The sequence below is a fragment of the Maylandia zebra genome, linkage group LG18 (assembly GCF_041146795.1).
Source record: "Maylandia zebra isolate NMK-2024a linkage group LG18, Mzebra_GT3a, whole genome shotgun sequence".
NCBI classification, from domain to species: domain Eukaryota; kingdom Metazoa; phylum Chordata; class Actinopteri; order Cichliformes; family Cichlidae; genus Maylandia; species Maylandia zebra.
The window spans coordinates 9,558,701-9,575,222 of record NC_135184.1 but is presented as its reverse complement, the minus strand read 5'-3'; the positions used below and the strand labels follow the sequence as shown (position 1 = coordinate 9,575,222).

The 16,522-nt window shown below is 39.8% G+C and overlaps 1 protein-coding gene across 3 annotated transcripts in view; it reads right to left on the bottom strand.

The window, feature by feature from the left end:
- The window catches only part of glis1a (GLIS family zinc finger 1a), a 66,497-nt gene extending 50,393 nt beyond the window's left edge, over positions 1 to 16,104 (bottom strand). For 2 of the 3 annotated variants that reach the window (XM_004555214.4, XM_004555216.4), the window contains exon 1: positions 15,875 to 16,104. The gene's annotated coding sequence lies outside the window, so the exon portion shown is untranslated. Of the gene's footprint in view, positions 1 to 14,976; positions 15,093 to 15,874 lie in introns of those variants that run through there. The other variant, XM_076876811.1, reaches the window with a different exon arrangement.
- Between the last annotated feature and the right edge of the window lie 418 nt (positions 16,105 to 16,522).

Sequence of the window (16,522 nt, the reverse complement as noted above, 5' to 3'; positions counted from 1 at the left end):
GAGGTGCAATTTGTACATTATAGTCCTCGACAGACTACAGGAGGAGATGCTGTCCATCGATCATCTAGTGTCAAAAAACCAAGATGATGCTGGCCAAATAGAAGATGGAATTGGCAACAGATGATGCTACATTGACTAAATCCATCTTTTATAAATAGGGTTTGCTTAACACTTGTAATTATTAGTACGTTCAGTTGGTTGTGATTTCACAGATTAACAAAAGCAGATATTACATTTTGTAGTGAGGTGAAGCTGAGTGTAATCAAAGGAACAAAAAAGAATTTGTATCATAGTTTTGAGTAGCTCATAAGAAACTTGCTCATATGTGAGAAATGACTACAATGATATAGGCTTTAGAGTCAAGCTATTACCTGACAATGTAAACTTTAAGTCCAAAAGTACCAAAGTCCAGAGTCCATATAAAATATGCGATGAGCTGAGCCAGGTTAGGTTTTGAAAACCAGACACCATAAGCATAGGATGGATTTGACAGTGAAACTGAGGTAAACTACATACTCCTAAGGCAACAACTTATCAAACACAAAGTAGGCCCAACCCAGCGTCATTCTTTTGTATCCTTCTGGAGATTACACACCAAACATGTTGAAAAAGCAAAACTGACATGAAATTCAGAATGTTTCCACTGCAAACTTGCAGCTTGTAATTAGTGTAACATTATATTCAGAAAAAAATCAGTCACCATCAAACATGAGCTTTATAAATAAAAAGGAAGAAACAAGGATTCTGTGTTCAATTCAATTAAATGCTTAATTGTCCAACAAGGGGAAATTAGTTTAGCAGCAAGAGCAACAATAAGAATAAACAAAACAATAATAAAAAGTTCTTGTTCTTCAAAGTCATGTTACCAAACCAAGCAGTGATACAGAAAGAAATAACAGATTCAATAAAAGGTCTGTAAAACAAAGACAACATTTCAGAAGAGACATTAAAAGATCCCATTTACCTGAAAAAGAATCTGTCTATAGGTTCATCCAGTTATCAAGACTCCAGGAGAGGAAGTTGCATCACGACTGCTGCATGTCAGTGGGGCAGATTGAGTGCTTGTTGGCAGATATGGGAACGCATTTGAGGAAGCAGGTAAATAATTTCAGAGAGTCTAGCAGCGTCTAGCTGCGTGTCTCAGGTAGAATAGCATTGTTTTACTATTTGATCTGAATGGTCAGATCTGTTAGTTCACATTTAAAAATAAAACATAACCCAGCAAAATTATGTGGTTGGTTTGAACAGCTGTGAATGATGAGTGAGAAAAATATTTTTAATGGTAAATGGCCTGTATTTGTATAGCGCTTTTACTAGTCCCCCCTAGGGACCCCAAAGCGCTTTACACACCCAGTCATCCACCCATTCACACACACATTCACACACTGGTGGAGGCAAGCTACAGTTGTAGCCACAGCTGCCCTGGGGCAGACTGACAGAAGCGAGGCTACCATATCGTGCCATCGGCACTTCTGGCCCACACCAGTAGGCAGTAGGTGAAGTCTTGCCCAAGGACACAACGACTGAGACTGTCTGAGCCGGGAACCTTCCGATTACAAGGCGAACTCCCAACTCTTGAGCCACGATCGCCCCATGCATGAAACATTTGCACAAAGTTTTGCACTTGTGTGTAAAGGCCTTAATGGGGTCCATAACTTACTAAAGGAACTTCAATTCAATAAGACTTGAAACAGCAACTGAAACCATAAACTCAATAGGAAAGTGAATACTTAGGTGATCAAAGCAGAGAGCCTATGGTCATTTTCCCATAGACTTTAATGCAAACATTTGGCTGCCAGAGGAGTCACCCGCTGCTTTCCATCAAAAATATTTTAAGTTATAAGCACTTTCATAATGACTTTTATGTGCAGGGTATGTTTTTTGGTTTTGAAAAGACTATAGCAATGCTTCTTGCGGCAAAATCCATTTTCCCCACTTGTGAATTGCACTCATGTCAACAAGCAAGACATAATTAAGTGATTTTCCTTAAAGCTGCGATATATCCGACTTGGCGCACAACATATGGAAGTATCGGCAGAAGTAAGCAAACACTAATACTTTATACTTGCAACTCTGCAATAAAAAAAACCCTCAAAGTTATTACACTGGGTTCAAGTTACACTCACACACAGTAGCTATTAATAGCAATTTATTATGGGTCTCCTCTGTGACCAAAACATATCCAAGTGCAACGCGAGAATGTGAAAAGACAGCAGAAATCTGCAGTGATGAGTGAGAATCAGCAGCACAAGTGGACTGGCAGCCAACAATCCAGAGTTTCCTAATGACATGAACACAGCATTATATTATCATGCAATTCCTGTTTGACGCAAGACCTTAAGCAATCTGTAAATTTTTTCTTAGGCAAGTGTTGAGATATGCCATTTCAGCTCTCAGCATCTGCGACACCAATTCACATTTCATTTTTCTTCCTTCGCTTTTAAACTCAAACCATAAAAAAAATATGTGGGTCTCTGCCTTTCCCTCCATCACCGCTCACCTATGCTGCTCCGGCCTCCCCTCTTGGCAAACCTAAACCTTTACAAGCAGGTGTGGATCTGTGAGAAACTTTGTTTTAGTGCAGATGGCAGGAAATTCCAGTGAAATGACAGCGGCTCAGTCTAAACCACAAGTTGTTGTGAGCAGCACTCATGGACCAGATAGAGCAGGGCCAGCAGCAGCAGTGCCTATGGACCAAACTTGGACTCCTGGCCTGCCAGCGCCTTGAAATATGAGCAGCTTCACGAGGCGTCTGTTAAAACTCTTCTGCAATGGACTTATTCCTGGTATGGTGGGTACTGACTGACTCCAGTGTGTCTTTCCAAACAAATTTTGGGTGGTATTTGGTCTGAGCAACCCTGTGAAAACAGATTATGTTTTACATCTAGTGGTTTATTGTAGCCGATGTTTGGTGAACCATCAGTATTTCAGCCAGTAGATCAGTCAGGGCAGCATCAAGCAACACTTTCCAGCTTTTCATGCAGGGCTCCTCCACATGATGTCATGGGAGAATTAGCGAGTGAAGAAGCCGCACATCCAACACTACAAAGCCGGGAATTTAAAGTTTGTTTTTATATAAATCTTGTTACATTGACTATATTGTTAATAATGTAATCTATTACAGTTAGCTGAATAAACAGTTTGACAAAGTTATGCGGTCGTGTTTAGGACAGCCTCAGTTTCACTGGCATCTTCTTGTCCTTGAACACTTTAGTTTCCCTTTCAGTGGCTTTAACGTTGGTAAAATCAGCCAATTCATCAGTGACTGACAGTGTCAGCGTGTTCCAGCTGTTCATTGCACTGATATGATAATTACACAGAGGTTTTCTGGAGTGCCACATTTGCCTCATATGATTTATATTTTTGCATGAGATATCCCACTTGATCCACACCTAATTTTCTGTTTTTTGGGTTGTTTTTTGTTTTTTTAATCCTGTCATCAAGTGGAAATATTCAACATGTTTTCCACAAAGTTTTAGCCCGGCAAATTTTGTATCTTTGGAAATGTTGGAATGTGAAGAACAATTTAAAATGTTGTATTTTTTCTGCCTTGGGACAAATTTCACCACAAGCTTCTTATATTGTTAACTCAATGCAATCAGTCATTCAGCACCTCATGTATCAACTGAAGGTGTTCCTGAGATTTATTTTTCTTTGCTGTAGGAATCTGACAAACTTTCCATTAACATGTAAAACGTTCCTTGTGCTGCCATGTAGTTGATATTTTTTTAAAAGCAGCAAAGTACGTGAACTTTAAAATGGGACTTATTATTCTCATTTCCAACTTCACAGTTCAAAATAATCCTTGATTTTTGTATTTTATTGGATGTTGGCACAGCCCCTCAGTTCATCCACTCTCTCAAATAAGTTGTTGTACTGATCAGAAGGTTGGTGGTTTGATCCCCCACCACTCTCCAATGCACCCATTGGACTATAAATGTGTGTGAATGTTAGATAGAAAGCACTTAAGCATTAAAAAAGTGCCTGTGTGTATGAGGTGTAGAGTAGAACAGCAGTATGTAAGATCGAGTCCATTTACCATCTGATATCAGTGACAGTAGCCAACAGCACAAATGTTGTTTCCTGCAAGATGTAACCTTTCATAGAAAGTTGAGTTTTTTTCCCCCTATATCATCATACATATAATTCGCTCAAATTACCTTAAAATATTGTGATATAATTTTGAAGCTGTATCACCCACCTCTACACTGAATTACAGTTCAAGTTACATTTCACTGTAATTCTGCATGCTTTGTAGCTGTGCATGGCTATTTTATCTAACGTGTGCTATCAAAATTATATTTAAATATACTCTGACACCAGATACTTTTGCCCAGTACATGCTTCTGTGTGTGTGTGTGTGTGTGTGTGTGTGTGTGTGTGTGTGTGTGTGTGTGTGTGTGTGTGTGTGTGTGTGTGTGTGTCAAAAACAAATAAAGTGAATACAGAAGTTGTAGGAATAATGAGCAATAAATCGTAGTGTGAGCTAGGAAAACATACACAATCAATAAAAGGAAGGAAGTCAGAAGTGTTTACAGCTGTTTAAAATGGCAACACTAAGACAGAATGAAAAGCCAGCAATCATAAAATGAAGAAAGCCACAATGGAGACATCCAGAGATAATGGTGAATTTTCTGGAAGAGAATCATAGTGTTGCGCTTCATTGTTCGCATTGAAAATGACAGAAATAATTGCGTAACATCTGAAAGAGAGCTGAGAGAGAAGCCGGGTTTATTTCTTAGCTCCGCACAGCTTGCTAATCACAGCGTGATTATCAGCTTCAGAAAGTTACAGAAATGGCAGGAAACGAGCAACTTTGATTAGATGTCGGTAAGGTCCATGTGTGCGAAACCATTTGAAACTATACACAGCCTCACTGTGGAGGTAAGGGTTTAATGACCTTCTACCTTTATCAGACCTAACACAGAGGTGATGGTCTTAAGCCTTAGAGTGGAAGCTTCACACAGTAATTACAATATGTGGAGAAAATAGAACTTTCTCAGTTGCATCAAAGAAAGAAATGCATGCATGCGTCTACTTCCACATATGGAAGTGAACGTATTACTGAGTACACTGTTAGAACAACAACAACTTTCCCCAAAGGAGTGAAAGTTTGAGTCATATCTCTCTACCTTATTCACTCTCTTGCACTTGGATGCTGAGGAGTGAATATGGCACAGTCACGCAAGAAAGGGGGGAGAAAAAAAAAGCACATCAAAATACTCATTAAAGTAATGCTTTTAACAAGTTCCAGGACACAATCTTAACTGTACTCTGAGTATTCATTTCAAAACAACTCTCACCAACCCTCTTCTTTGTAAGCATCAGTGAAAACTCATGTTTTACTTCAACATTTCTCCCTGCAGTTCCAGCAGACCCTACGCCACCTTTGAAACACTCCTTTTTTCTTTCTTTAAAAAAATAAAAATAAAAAATAAACACAGAAATGTAAATTGATTTCCTTCTGGGAGTAGATGAAAGCTGCATATGTCGCTCTGCAGATTCTTCAAGCCATCATTAATTTTGACAGATCTCTTTAATTTAACTGCTATATTTGTTATGCTTGTATGTTAGTCTTAGGAGGTTCCCAGTAATAATATTTGAACTTTATTGCAACAACTCCCTCTGCATTGAGTCTGTTACTCTCTTTAGTGCACACGTCCCAACACAAACTAATGCAAAAAACAGCACATGATGTTGCTACTGGCAGTGGCTACATGCTCTGTAAGAAGTATACTTTTAATTTAACATAATAATTTTGTCATTTTTCTAGGACAGTTCCTCTTTGTTGCCGAGTTATTTACCAATCTGTTTGCTGGCACATTGTTTATTGCTGCTGCATTGATTTAATCACTTTCTGCTCTGCTCTCTTGCTGCTTCTGCTCCAACCTCCTGCTGAAGACCCCATGGGAAATAAACCAATTAGCTTTATTTTGTTATCCTTTATGAATGTGTGTTCATCTTCAAAACTGTACTGTAACAAAAGACAACAGAGCTTTAAAATATGGGACATGTTCTTAATATACCCTAAACTGCACTTGCTGATATTTTTTTTCATATGTAAAAATGGAAGAGGTCTCCCACAGAGGATTACTGCCAGCTCTGCCTTTACCCAACAGCTTTGATCAGTTAGATCAATCATTGTTTTGGTTTTACGGCCTACGGATGTATTATTTTGGTTTACTTTGACCACCACGCATGGCTTTTTATTCAGTATGAAGCCCTAAAAATACACTAAACACCACCTGCTAAGGACCAAAAGAGAGCCAGAAATAGATTAGATCTGAACACAGTGGACCATTAACCAGACCAAAGGCCAGACATTTCCCTCAAAGTTGGTGAAGACCAAAAGCGGAGCTAGAAGGAGTTAAAAAGGAACTAACCAGTCACTGTGCTAGGTATGCCAATTTAATTCCTCATTAATTCTATTCATAATTCATTCTAATCAGACAATTAAGCAGCTCAATGCATTTAGGCATGAACACATGCTCAAGACAAACTCCTGAAGTTCAAACCGAGCATCAAACCGAGGAAGAAGGGTGATTTCAGTGAGTTTGAACGTGACAGGATTGTTGGTGGCAGACAGGCTGGTCTGTGCGTTTCAGAAACTGCTGGTCTTTGGGGATTTTCCCACATAGTCAGCTCTAGGTTTTACAAAGAAGGGTCCAAAAAAGAAAAAAAATATCCAGTGAGCAGCAGTTCTGAGTGAGAATGCTTTGTTGATGTCAGAGGAGAATAGGCACAGTCTTTCAGGTTGTTAGAAACGCAACAGTAACTCAAATAAATTCTTTACAACCAAGGTATGCAAAAGATCACCTCTGAATGCACAACATGTCAAACCTGCATATAAGCTGCAGCAGCAGAAGACCACACCAGAGCAAAATTGGACAACAAAAGACTAAAAAAAACATTCCCTCATCTGATAAGTCTCAATTTCTGAGGCAAAATTCAGATGGTAGGGTCAGAATTAGGTCCCAACAACATGAACGCATGGGTCTATTCCACCTTGTAGCAATAGTGCAGGTTGGTGGTGAGGGTATAATGATGTGGGGGGTATTTTCTGGGGGGCCCTTAGTACCAGCTGAGCATCGTTTAAACACTGCAGCTTAAGGCTGGGTGATATATCGAGTTTTAACTATATCGCTATATTTTTATACGAGATATCAGATGTGACAATATCGTTTATATTGATATAGTCTATGTTACCTTATAATTATACTTGTGGAGCCGCAAGTTTGCCTCTTTTTCGAGATATCAGATGTGACAATATCGTTTATATTGATATAGTCTATGTTACCTTATAATTATACTTGTGGAGCCGCAAGTTTGCCTCTTTTTCGAGATATCAGATGTGACAATATCGTTTATATTGATATAGTCTATGTTACCTTATAATTATACTTGTGGAGCCGCAAGTTTGCCTCTTTTTCGTCCACTTTTGTCTCTACGCAACGTTACTCTGCCTCGCCTCTCCTTCACTGAACACAACTCCCCCTCCCCCATCGCTTCACCTGCAGGCAACGAAAAGATGGACACGGCAGCTATCAAAGAGGAGCTGGTTGGTAAAAAGAAAACATTTGGAGATTACCATTTTAGTGTGGCCAGCGTTATCTTACTGCGGTTAGCTCATTAACGCATTGACGCCGTGCAGCCCCACGCACGGGGCGTTCCGCAGTAACTCGTTAACGGAGATTTGCCGCGTTAATGCAGTTTTGGCGTTAACGTCGTTTTAACAAGATTAATGCTGACAGCACTAATTATTATTACTATTATTTGGAGTGTCAGATGAGCAGCAGAATAATGTATTCTGTTGAGAATGTCGCCTTATGTATAAATTCTGGTTGTGCTTACTGATCGCAAACCGATTTAATGTGCTACACTGCGCTCAGAAATCTGTCAAAAAATGTTTTAGTACGACTTTGGTAAACTACGGAGCTGCACCGCTTGATGGATTGTTGGAGCATTACGGCTACCGTAGTCAGGAGCCTCGCGGAGTGATACGTACTGTGCTTCAACGTAATATTACTGTATTTTGTGTGTATAATGACCAGAAATGGCTCCTGTTAAGAGACATGGTTACAAAGCGGATTTCAAACTCCCGGCTGTCAGTCACGCAGTAGAACTTGGGAACAGAGCAGCTGTGAAATCTGTGTCTTTGTTATTATGCTCAGCGTCTTTTACTTTACATTTTGACTGCACAATTGTGAGCTTTTTGTTATGCACAAAAACAACATTGTTTTATTTTATTTATAGAGCATTATTATTTAATAAATGCTGATAATTTATTTCTGAGTAATTTTTCATGTACATCTACGCTGTATGTTAGTAAAAGTGCCTGTGTGACATCTGGGACACAGCTTTGACTAAGAACTCTCTTTCTGTTCTTACTTTATGGCTTAAAAAAAATATATCGAGATATATATCGTATATCACCATCCAACTAAAGAATATCGAGATATGAATTTTGGACCATATCGCCCAGCCCTACCGCAGCCTACCTGATTATTGCTGCTGACCACGTCCAATCCTTTTAACGAACCCATCTTCTGTTGACTGTTTACATTAGGATAATGCATGACGTCACAAAGTCCAAATCATGTCACAAAGATCATTGTACTAAAAATGCCTCCACAATCCAATAGAGCACCTTAACTAAGTCTGCTCTCAGATTGGGACATGCTAGCTTTTCCTGGCAGGACTTTTTGATGACGTTTCTCCTCAACTTTTTACTGGTTCGACGCCGACGGAAGCTTATTTCCACCACTGAGAAGAGAAAAAAAATAGGCTGCTGCCCCCATGATAATGGGTTTTGATAACGGGCGACCGTGGCTCAGGGGGTTTGGAATCGCATCTGTAACCGGAAGGTTGCCGGTTCGATCCCTGGGCTCTCTGTCCTGGTCGTTGTGTCCTTGGGCAAGACACTTTACTCTACTTGCCTACTGGTGTTGGCCAGAGGGGCCGATGGCGCGATATGGCAGCCTCGCTTCTGTCAGTCTGCCCCAGGGCAGCTGTGGCTACAACTGTAGCTTGCCTCCACCAGTGTATGAATGTGAGAGTGAATGAATAGTGGTATTGTAAAGCGCTTTGGGTGCCTTGAAAAGCGCTTTATAAATCCAATCCATTATTATTATTATTATTATTATTTTCTCAGACGTTTGACTTTGTAAGACAAACTTTTCAGATAATTAACTGAAATTTTTACTTCTGGATGGCAAAAAGAAAAACATTTCAGTTTCCACGGAAATATAGCTAGTAATAATTTCTTACTCTACTTGTGTTTTTAAATGGTAGCTTAAAAAGCTACTGGGTGCATTATTGCCACCTTTTAACTTTAGTAATATGTGAAGCCTAGATTATACTCTGTTGTGGACATGGACAGCTGGAGACTCGATGGCACATCAGTCTTTGAAGTCCACTTGAAGTTTGCTGCCTGGGTGCAACCATAGTTGGTGCACTGTGATGTACATTCTGCGCGGACCACCAACCCACCAACTCCAACTATCTCCAAACTCCAAAATTTACATGACTGGGACCCCAGTGGACTATATAGACCACAGCAGACTCATAGATATGGAAAGCATAAACCCTGCTTTACAGCTTACCAGCTGCTGAGGGGGAAAGGGTTGTACCTGTATCAGTATCTCTTGTACGCCACTACATTTACACTATTTGCTTTATAATAAACCATATTTAAATACTGGGGACCAAATGAATAAAAAAAAAAAAAGCTTTAATACACAATCCAGTATAGTGTCGAAAGTGATTAAGGCATCGTTTGAGATCATTCACTGTTGCTTTATCTCTTGTTCAAACATTGACATCTAATGGATTTAAATATTTAAGGTATCCAAGTTTCAATCAAGTCCAACACAAAATCAACAAAGCCCAAGGAGGAGCCTTTCCCTGCAACACAATCTGGATTCATTTCTAAACCAGAGACACTATAGATACATTCATACACTCCCGCACACATTTAATACATCTGTTTTCATGTGCTGTGAAAATAACCTTGAGCATGAATCTGGGATTTATAATTGTCATTTACAGATAAAGTACCCTCCTTGTATTAACTGGAACTCCTATAATCCCACTAATTCACTGGACTGCGCAAAGAAGAAAAGTTCTGGGAGTTGAAATAATTTCCCAAGTAAACATGATTTAAAAAGACATTAGCCCGCAGTTAATAAACACCAGAAACAATGTTGAAACAGTTACCTCGGATACTTGAAGCGAGTTGTATTACCCAGCTGTGTCACCCTCGGGTGTTGCAAAAGAGAACGCACCTCTGGCCAGGAATAATATTTCTGAACGAAACCAAAATGACTCTGTGCTTTTAGGGCAATAACTGTTAATGTCCGTGAAAGGTATGCAGGGGTTGGGCAGCTGAGAAAAACAAGTGACGACCCATTTCATCAACATGCTCTGTCATAAAACAACAGCTCGAACTAGCATGAGATCGGATGTGACAAATTCAGACTCCAGGCTGTTTTTTCAAAGATGTGGAAACAAATATTTATGTATGAAAAAGCAAATTAAATTCTTGCCTAACACTAATTCATCCCATATGACCCAGGGTTCGCTGCAGCTTTGAACTCTTAATTAAATACATTAGGTCATCCTTCCCTACGTAATGTAAACACAAGTATTAAGAGGTCTTTCGAAACAAAGCGTATGACTTTGAAAGACCTCTAATGGCCACCAGAGGGAATAGCATTAGCCTTTTTTTTTCCCCAGCCAAAATCTGATCAGATTTTAGACAAATTTGAATCAGCAGGTTTTTCCCATCAGCTGGTTTTACACAAATTTAGAGAAGTGGGTGGAATATTAGATGATCAAAGGAGGAGCAGTAACTGACTGCATTACAACAAACTTATTTCAAGAATTTATTTGCGTTTACAGTTTTGAGGAGATTTTCAAGATCATTTGGGGAAAATGCCACATTAAAAGCAGCTTTGCACAATTTTGGCAACACTCTCCTAGATTGGTTTTCAATTATCTACGTTTTTTTAGCGATTGCCATTTTTCCAGTTGCTGCTTTTAGTTGTTGTGTTTATGTTTAATGTACTTTAGTACTGTTTGTATTAAAATGTTGCATCTTAAAAAGATAAACAAGGACGCATTCTGAATATTAGCTATACATCTTCTGACTTGGCTCAGAAATCAACAGCAGCACATCAGATAAACGAAACGTCAGATAAATAAGTAAACAAACATGCATGAATGCAACTTTTTCCAGTTCTGATATAACACTGACACCTTGACTGAGGGTTCAGTAAGACACACTATGTTACCATAAATGCAATAAAAGCTTCTCTAAAGCGTCAAACCAAACATAGCAATAGTGAAAGTTAGCAAGAGAGCGAAACTAACAAGGAAAGATTTGTCAGTGGAACTTTTCAGTTGTGTCAATTCACTTGACCTTACTTAGCTGACTTAACAGCTTGAGGTTAAATCCCAAAGTGCTGCAAACATACAAATAAAAGCTGTTGCTATAACAAGTGTGAAATAGCTCCAAACTAGCTGCTAGTTTCTACCATGTTGTAGCAGTGGTGTGGGAAGAGTGAAGGAGTAAAACACAGGACGTAATTAAACAGGTCCTGTTTTAAAGCAAGGGATCCGCTAAGTCTATTCTTGTGTTGGAGAACAGACACACAGGACACACAGGACTTAGTGTTTTGAGTTAAGATGGGACTAATGTGAGCTCACCTGGAAATCTACACACCTTTATATAAATAAAGGCTAAAGAACAAGAGTAGATCAACATCGGATCTTAATCCAAAGGCTAGATCGGTGAATCCCCTGTTGGAAAATCTGTCAGTGATGAACTTTTGAAACTGGCTGAGAACAATAAGGATGTCAAAGACGCAATCTAAAATCGTTAATGCATTTTTGCTTTGGGGAACCTTTTTCTTGCCTTTAACATTTTTTTTTTAATATAAAAGGTCAGAAAATAGTAAAGATTGCATCAATATTTCCTGAATCCAAGAGCATCAGTTTCATTCTAAATCTAAGGGCAAAAAAAGAAAAGAAAATACAAAACTGATGGTGACAGCATTAATGACATGACATGACATGAAGAATTGCCCAAGACTTCTGAAAATAATGATGTGTTGTAATTAATAAGTTGTTTTTCCAGTGCATTAATCTCTGCTTTAGGTCTAACATTTAAAACAGCAGCATGAAGTCAGATATTATCACTAAAAAAGACAGCGAGCAAAGATAAGAACTCAAGTAATATATTTAAGAGAAAACTGTATTCTTTTTAAAAAAAAAAAACAAACCTTGCTGCATTATTAAACATCAAAAACCTGCAAATAAGTAATCTCCCTAACAAACGGAAAAACGAACCGAACCAATTCCATAACCCATTCAGCAGAGGTAATTAATGATGCCGCTAAACAATTCATTAACCAACATATTTTTCCAACTACAAAGCTTGTTGGTCTCTCAGTTCCTAAGGGAAATGATAACATTTCAATATATACTGGGGATCAGAGGGGGCTTCTCAGGAACTGGGTTACAGCCATGTTGTAACCCAACATAGCTGGACTGGCCATCGGGCATACCGGGCATTTGCCCGGCGGGCCGATGGTGATTTTTCGTTTTTTTTCCGTAACGGTATAAACACTGAAAGGTGGCGGATTGGCCAGATGAAGGGAGATGTGTAAAAATAACTCAGTTGTTTGGTGGTGGCTATTGCGGAGCTTCTACAGATTCAGTAACATTAGCAAGTGGTGGAGGCCAGCAGATACAACACGCTGGCAGGTGGATGACGGAAAGGCAGGAGGAGCAGAGACCCAAGGTGGTGAACTGAACTTTAGGTAAGAAGTTCTGACCTGCAGTCTATCTGGGTCAGATATAAACCAAGTTTAGGTGGAGTTTATTTTCGTTATGCTGACTTTTCACAGTCAGTTACAATAGCTCGTACGGCGTACTAGCTAGCATGACGGAGTTTCTATACAGCTGGGCGGGTGCTATGATGTTATTGATGTTGAACTTGTTTTATCTTATTTTATTTATAAGGTTAATTATTAGAGTTTCCAACCGTCCTGTAAAAAACGGAATCGTCTCGTATTCAGAGAAAATATTGCGCGTTTCGTATTGAGGTGAAAAGGAGCACAGTTTGTCCCGGACTTCAGCTACAATGAAAAAGACACAAAGCTGGAGTTATTCTGTCTTTGCTGCACAGCTGCCTCTTCTTCTCTCATTCTCCCCCCTCCCTCTCCTGTTTCTACTTCAATAATGAAACTGATCAATGATCAGCTGATTGGCTTTTCTCTCATTTGTTTATTGCCCACTTTGCGCCAGAAAGAAGAAACCAGCGGATGTCGCACTAAACAACAGCAGCACGTTTAAGCTTGATCAGCTGTTGTTAGAATTTATTTATTATTCATTTCTAGTATCAGCTGATGTTTGCTGGAGCCACAGCTGTAAAAGCTGCTGGTCATGATGTCGGTTTGGTTATCTGGTGAGAGGGAAACATGAAGATGAAACCAGGAGATGTCCTTACTGAATCATCAGAGCTGAACAGGTGATGGAGAAACAGGTTTACCTTTTAGGTGACATGAATGAGTTGAAGGGAAGTTATGAACTGTTTCTGAGAGACAAATAACACCAGGATCCTTTTTATATGTAGCTGACAGCTGGTAACTGTGCAGGGGAAAGTTGTATTCTTTCTCACCTGTCTTTCTATCTCCTTTCACTTTTTAAAGGTTGCCATGTTAGAAAAAATATTTTGCCCTGCCATGCTGTTTATTGATGTGGTAAATGAATGGTTTATGAAAATATATCTAAATCTGTCATCAGTAATCAGTAATGTCATGTCGGCTGTGTGGCAGGCAGGCAGGAGTGGTGGACCCAAAATGCAGGATTCTCAGGACACGAGGTTTAGACAGAAAATGCAGCTTTATTGCTGGAGCAGAACATCAAGATAAAATAAAACTCACAAAAGCAAACAAAACTCTAAACGGAGATGCAGGAGGACTGGAAATCCTAAACACGCAGCAAGTGAGGGTGAACAGACGTTAACGATGCGACACCGAGTAGGGGAAGACACAGACACTAAATACAAGAGGTGAACGGAGCAAAGAGGAAACAGCTGGGAGACACGGCTGACGTTGATTACACTGACGAGACAGGGAGAGCACAAAGCTGAACGCACTGACAAAGGACACAGACCTACAAAATAAGACAGGAAGCACACGCCAGACAGAGACAGACTCGTAAACAGGCATAATGACGTCATGGACAAACAGAGGGACATACGGGCAGAGAAGACTAAGCACAGGCAACCTAAACCAAACATAAGGGCAAGATAACAAAACCTAAACCAGACATAATCATCATCGTCATCAACATCATCATCAGATAACTAAAGAATCAGAATATAATTGTAATCAAAACAGTATCACCAGAGAATAACCAATCCATAATGCAAAAATAAACCAAAACATAAGAAACTCAAAATGCTGGGTCGACCCGACCCAGGACCGTGACAAGTAATGATCATGTCTCACCTCTAGTCTCCTCTGTCTTAATTTCAGGTTTTCACCATGTGTTCTAGATAGTTTAGGAGGTTAACTCGACCAAGCAGTCTACTTTCGGGTACAGTTTAGAATACCAGAATAGGGAGGATGGTGTAGGTTTAAGTTTATTAGACTGATACATATATACCAACAAGACAGTGTACATCACTGTGACAACAGCGTTTGTTTTCATTCAAAGGCTTTATGGTTTTTCCTATAATACCTGGTGGGCCAGTCTCTAGTCAAAATGCCCGGGCTGATTTTTTGTCCCAGTCCAGCCCTGTAACCCAATGACACATTTTGAATCTGCCGTTTACATTTTGAAAGCGGCAATAGTAAAACAATCCACTAAAACTGAAATGTTATTGTTATTTTCTCTCCCCGGTGAGAAGTTGAGGCGAACATACAGCACAACTGTCAGGCCAAACAAATACTTTAGGTAGAAACAAACCTTGGCTTGCTGCTGATTTCCCGCTCGTAGCACCATGGTCCATGTGAGAACTTGAACAAACAATCTGAGCATCTGGTGAAATAATCTGTGAGTCATCGGTGTTGACCAACAACCTGATCAACCTCCCAAAAGCATATTAAAGTAACTTAGTGGTTTCTGAAAAAGCCAAAAATCTTGTTTATTGCTCCTTTAAGAGTCACATATATAACATTAAATTAAGTTAATAAATTATCAGTGATTCCCCACCTCAATGTACATCTCAAAACCATCAATTCCCAGCACAAGCTGCATGTCAGTGACACCATAAGACTAATGATTAAAACAAGCCTCCTCATCGGTTTGCCTCTCAGTAAGCCAGATTTCCACCCCCTGCGCAGCACTTTTCATTCCAGCTACATTACATAAATCAGCAGACTGCAGAGGAGTGGAAAGGAAAAGTCCCATAAGTAACAGGAGGGAAACTATCACAGGGAACCATTTGGGCATGAGCTCACTATAGTGTATAGCTCTTAATTGCCTTACTCAAATGCTTGTTGCACAATCAGAATAAGTTCTTGTGTAATCCAAGATACGGAGGTAAGATTAGACCTGATAATAACATTTCTTGAGGACAGCGTGGAACTATTTTCTTCCACCCAGCGATGATTTTCCTCACTTATCATAAAACTCCTGACAGGTCACTGTACATTTGCATCCATCATACATCAGCTGGAGTCCATTTACAGAAACTCTTAGTTTTCTGGGGGGGGTTTTTGGGGGGGGGTGGGGGCTTCGTTAGGAGAAAACACATCATATTGTTTCAAACGTGCTAACGCGTTAAACTCCATGACAGCGAAAAAAATCGTGAAAAAAACTTCATAAAAGTGCAATAAAGTCACATCAGGCCAGCTGTTCTTACCGTGTGGTGTCCCCTCATCAGCTTGTTGTCAGTAGGTCTTTGCCTCGCGCTGACTGCACGCGGATTGTACTTCCCACTGTCACTGCAGAGCTGTCGGCTCAAGAGCTGCAGCTGCCTAGCTGCCCGCGCGCGCACGCACGAACTCTCTCCCCTCGACGTGAGCTAATATACGTTCATCTGTAAGCATCTGTTACTGCTTTTAAAGCTCTTTCATAATGCTGCATATGAAGCGCTCGTTGAGTCTTAACAGTGAGCAACGAAGTAAAAAAAAAAAAAAAAGTTAAAAAAAAACGACTTAGACCAGGGGCGTGTCCAGAGGGGGGGTATGTGGTGAGTCTAAATATGATTGGCCCCCAATCTGAGTTAGAGGGAAAATATTAATAAAACAGAGAAACGTTGAAGTGCTTTCATTTTATGTTGTCCTTGCAGCCAGTATGTATGGAAGCTATGGAAGGACTGATTCTTATATAGCGCTTTTCTACTCTCCCAGAGTACTCAAAGCGCTCTATATAACATGCCACATTCACCCAAACACACAAGCACTTTCTCTGTACTTAATGCTTTCTAACTACATTCACACACATTCATACTCCGATGGATGCATCGGAGAGCAACTTGGGCTTGACATGCAGACTAGAGGAGCCAAGG